This window comes from Otolemur garnettii, unplaced genomic scaffold (genome assembly GCF_000181295.1).
Source record: "Otolemur garnettii isolate 467f Iridium unplaced genomic scaffold, OtoGar3 scaffold00090, whole genome shotgun sequence".
In the NCBI taxonomy this organism is placed as follows: Eukaryota; Metazoa; Chordata; class Mammalia; order Primates; family Galagidae; genus Otolemur; species Otolemur garnettii.
Window position 1 is genome coordinate 3,626,146 of NW_003852485.1, and position 5,460 is coordinate 3,631,605.

The 5,460-nt window shown below is 39.2% G+C and overlaps 1 protein-coding gene across 1 annotated transcript in view; it reads right to left on the bottom strand.

The window, feature by feature from the left end:
* GRB14 (growth factor receptor bound protein 14) overlaps positions 1-5,460 on the bottom strand; it is a 110,562-nt gene that overhangs the window by 35,623 nt on the left and 69,479 nt on the right. The window lies entirely within an intron of this gene.

Below are 5,460 nucleotides of genomic sequence, written 5' to 3' on the forward strand. Positions count from 1 at the left end.
AGGAGAATCAGGTCTGTGTTCTGATGGATGACCATGCTAATCTCATAAGAGGACCTGTTGTGAGGCTCACAAAACACCCGGGGAGGAGGTGATGGGGCCTGACCTCGTGTGACTGAGACTATGAGAGCATGTAGAAGAAAATTCAGCAAACTCCGGAAGCAAATGTAATTGTGGGCACTCGCCACTCTTTGTGAAATGCTTCCTAGTTTTAGCCCGTAAGTGTCACCAAAACACCAAGCCCACAGCTCAGGAGGTCAAGGCCCCTGATTCTCTGTAGCGAAGGACATGTAGTGCCACTCGTCCCAAAGGCCTCACAATTACCTCTGCTAGGGACGAGGGTGGTTACCACTCTGATGGCTGGTAGGCTGTACACAGTGCAGAAAGTACAACCTCATATCAGCTTCAGACAACAAGGAAAACACGTGCGCCTCCTTTGTTTAAAATAGAAAAAGTAAAAGAAAAAGCAAACAAGCAGCTTCAAAGCAGGCAGCTGTGGACCTGCCCCTGTGTGTTGCTTCTGTCTTAAAGAGATCACGTGGGTATAGCTGCACACATAAAAATGTTTTCATTAAAAGCCTCTAGTCATTCATTTGGCTTATTAAAGCCACTCCACAATGATATTCACCCTCGAAATCTCAACTGTCCCCAGCAATGGTACTAAAACACAATTAATTCCTCTTCCCAAAGAGTCTATAGGTATTCGCTTGAGGTATTGTGTTAATTGCCACCGCTTCAGACCATGGCTTCAATTAGGACTCAAAATGGGAGCAAGACAAACATGGATCCCATTAAGTTCCTGAGGACTTGAAACTGAAGATTCCCCCCACTACCACCTACATTTCTTTTCTTAAACTGATTATAAAAGCAGAGGACTATCTGGGGAACTACAGTGACATCCAGTGGCTATGACGTAAAGCACAGCAGTTACAAAACCTGGTTTAGCATGTCAGAAAAGAAGAAACGTTTGTTCATATGCTGACATTTTAAATTCAATGTCTATACAAAAAAAGTGCACAACTAGAACCATGGCCCAATTCAGAGATTCATAAGAAAATCAGGATATTTAGCTGCCTTCAATGATTTCCGCTGCCTATTAAAAGTCTCAACAGCATATATAATAATTACAGGAAAAGGATATGAAATATTGACACGGTAGTAAGAGTTCCAAACATAATATTGCCGTTCATGTTGTATACAAATTCAGGAACAGTAACTTCCAACGTGATCCTCCTGCTCAGCCAAAATAAATGCCTGTCTCTGCTATAATATGAACCAGCTTGGCTCAATTCGATCTTAGCAATTTCAGTACCACCTGGGTAAAGAAAGTTCCTCTGAAAATGTCCTTAGGGGTTCCACATTTAAATTGTACATTCCTGAGAGACAGAGAGGTAAAGTCTGACAGAGACAAACCCACCATAGAAATCCAGAAACATTTTTTTGAACTATCAGGGTAAGAGGAAACCAAATAGCTTCAGTGGAAAATGCACAGACTAGAATCTGACAAAATTTTGATCTGTGCAATGTTTGATCCAGAGTAAGGAATTTCATCACTCGATCTTCGTATTTCTGCATGTGAAATGGTTATTTCAATATCTACCATATGAACATTAATAGACACTATCACATGCACACATGCATTCATATTAAATGCGATTGAAGGTTCTTCTTTGACAGAAAATGTCACTCTGAAAAGGGACTTTGGCTCCCATGACTGTCAAGTATTCCCCCTTTTGACTTCAGTGATTTGTGATATGGTTTCATGGACGAGAAACAATAGTAGCATACCTATTAACAACAAATAATGTCTCTGAAAGTGTTGTAAACTTAGTATGGTCATTAAAGTGAATTAACGTGCAGAAAACCCTCAACTTGCATCTATTTTTTAAGTTAAAATATTGTTGACTTGGGCTCTCACAGACTTTAAATCTGACAGATACTCAGCACACCACAGGTGAAGATGATGCCAGGTAGCTATGAGCAACCAGCAAAAATGTGCCAGGTGAGGATCATCTCAGGGAGCCACAGGTAGTCTGAAGTAAAAGCAAAACACCGTATTTGGCCTTCAAAGGCCAAAACTTGAACTCTTGGTCTCTTTATGGTATACTTGTGAATCACATCCTCTCTGACACAAAGACCTCCTGTTGCTTTTTCTCTCACTCTGTAAGTACCAAGAGTAAGAGCCCACTCCCTGGCTGATGGAACCCTCTGATGGGGCAGGTCTGTGAAGTCCACTTCCATTTTTTTCCACCTTACTGACGCTGTCCAGGAGCACTGGCCTCTGGGTTGCATCCTACATACAAGCACATGGCCATGTCCAGGCCTTGCCACTAGCTGTTCCCTCCATCCAGAACAATCTTCCATTTAACTGCATGGCCTTGATGTGTGCTTCTGGTCCCTACTGAAACCTCACCTTACCTCCAGACAATTAGAAAAACACTTGTGCCTTCCACAATGCCTCTCTCTAGAGCACCCCTGCCATCGGCCACCAGCATTTGCTGTCCTTGTCTCCCGACTCCCTCTCTCCCCACAGCCATCCTTACCTATGAGATAACCAGTATTAGTCCTGTGTTTCTTGTTTTTTCTCCCCACTAGAATGCAAATGCACAGGGCCATGCTTTTTTGTTTTTTTGTTCATACTGTATCCCCAAGGCTCTACAAGAGAAAACAGGCCTGGTACAAAACTGTCAATAAATATTTGCTAAACTATTTGAGGAAGGCAGGAGGAACTGCTACTTTTTGTGAAATCTCTAATGTGAAAATTAAAAAATCAAAAACACACAAGATATATTTTTAAGGGCACAAAAGAAAGTCTAAAAAGTTAATAAAAACAGAGATTATGTTAAAATGGGGAAATGGATTAAAGAATATTTTAAATGCTATCAGAAGTTTAGCGATATGAAATTATGAATCATTCTGTTTACTTCTTGACACCTTTATTTCTCATGTGTTTATAATGAGCTGACTTATTGCTGTATCTAAAAATACTTCAAGAAATAATAGACACCACTTTCTTTTAGAATTGCATTCACTAAAAATTCATCATTTTAGTCAAAAAAGAGGTCAAGGATGTCTCCTGAACAATAGGCAAAACTGAGTAGCTGTTCACTGCAGTTTGGCTAATCATTGTCTTTTGGTTCTCTGTATCAACAGCGTTCGTAAAAGACTGACAGGTAAAGGTGCCAGTGGGTCCTTTGATTGACAAAGGGTATCTTCAGCTGTGTATCATGTTCAAGGAAGAAAAAAACTCACTCTAGTTACTTTCATTCATTTTAACACGCAAATGGGAAAATGGTGTTTAACAGCACTGTGAGGTTAACCAGACATTATGAGAGTATTTTTAAGCTATGCAAAACACAATACAAAACAGAAACAAAAAATATTTCAAAGACAGGTCTGTTTACATCTAAGACCACAGCACCTCAATACTGATTATTCTCGTCTCATGGCATTAAAGACCTGGAAGCTGTTAAATAGAAGATATATTAGTATTTGGGTAGAATGAATGTTTTCAACTGTTCTGTTTAAATATATAATCTGAGTGAAAAACAAAAAGGGCACACTCAATCTCTGGAACGGAAGTCCTTTCTCATAAGCTTTGGTAGAATGCATGGTTAGTGAAGCTATGAAAATATTCTCACATCTTTGATTTTATTTCAGCAGTTTCCAGAAAACACAATAATGGAGAAACACACTTATTTTACTATTTGGAACCTAAAAGTTTAAATTTAGCATGTAGATCACATTTATCCTCAATGTTCCATTTTAAGCTTTTCCGTGAAAAGACTTGGACATTTCATTCCTTAATATAATTGGTAGTGTTCTCAGTAAAAACTGTTACTTGATTTAAAGAGTGGATTTTTCTTATTTAACTTCAAAGGTATTTGTTAGAGATAAATTATAGTAACTATTACAAAAAAAAATTTTAAGTCCTTGAAAAGAAAAATTTAAGAGTATAAAATATTGTAATGATATATTATGCTAATTAAGAGTTCTATTTCCACCAGCTTAAGTAAGTGAAATATTTTGGAATATGGCAGATATCTACTGAGAATTAACACCACACTTCTGAGAGATTATCATGAATAGAAGTTAAATTAGTCACAAATGGCAACAAAGAAAATATATGAGGGGTTAACTCTGCCCTAGAAGGTGAGATTCACGTCCTACTGGCCAGGCTTATGTACCTTCAGAATCAGGCTTTCTTGGCAGGTTTATAATGATCTAGCCTGAGCTGTCAAGATCAGCTGGCACTATCATAGCTCATCAGCTCTCAACGGGGAGATGGGCAGGTTCAGAATCTCTGTGGAAATTGCGGAATACTCTACCTTCTTCTCCACAGGCTTCACTCTGTTCCCGCCCGAGTTTTAGACATGTCCTAAGGACAGCAGTCATCAAATTAGAAGTACAAACACTTTCTACACTGTTCAGGGAATGTAGGTAGTGTTAAGCAAAACCAGTTTTCAGAATCTTTTAAAATTAACCTTCCTAAGAACACAACTTTTCTGGCCACATCACTTTTAAATTGCATTTCATAAGAGAAAGGCAAACCTCTCATTCAAATGGAACCTGACTTTGGTACATTGGTCTGGGGTGTAAATCTTCAAATGCACCAAATGAGGGGATAATTCAATATATTGGCAGCTATGCCAGAAAATGAATGACTCCAATGACTATGTATAAAAGTCTCAGAATTGGGTGGCGCCTGTGGCTCAGTGAGTAGGGCAATGGCCCCATAGACCGAGGGTGGCGGATTCAAACCCGGCCCTGGCCAAACTGCAACAAAAACAACAAAAATAGCTGGCCTGTAGTCCCAGCTACTCAGGAGGCTGAGGCAAGAAAATCACCTAAGCCCAAGAACCAGAGGTTGCTATGAGCTGTGACACCACAGCACTCTACCATAGGTAATAAAGTAAGACTCTGTCTCTAAAAAAAAAAGAAAAAAAAAAGTCTCAGAATTGTTTACCCATATTAAAGGGACCAATTAAACCATCACTGATAAATTATTTGCAATTACTTTGAGATTTATTACTATGTATTTTTTGACATATAATGAAAAGAATTTTGTGGCAGGCCGAATTATGGCTCCCAAAGGATAATCACATCCTAATTCCAAAACTTGTGAATGTCCTTATGCAGCAAAACAGAACAAAAGACTTTGAAGATATAATCTTATGAAGGATCTTGAAGTGAGATTATCCTAAATGCTACTGTTCTTATAAGAATGAGGAAGACTTGACACAGACACATGAAAGCAGTGTGACCACACAGGCAGAGCTTAGGAGATGCAGCCACAAGCCAAGGAATACTGGCAGCCACCAGAGCTGGAAGGGCAAGGAATGAATTGTCTTCTCCCCTAGAGTTTCCAAAGGAAGTACATCCCTGCTGACACCTTACTTTAAATCAGTGACACTGATTTCAGACTACTGGCCTCCATAAATGGGAGACAATAAAGTTCTCTTG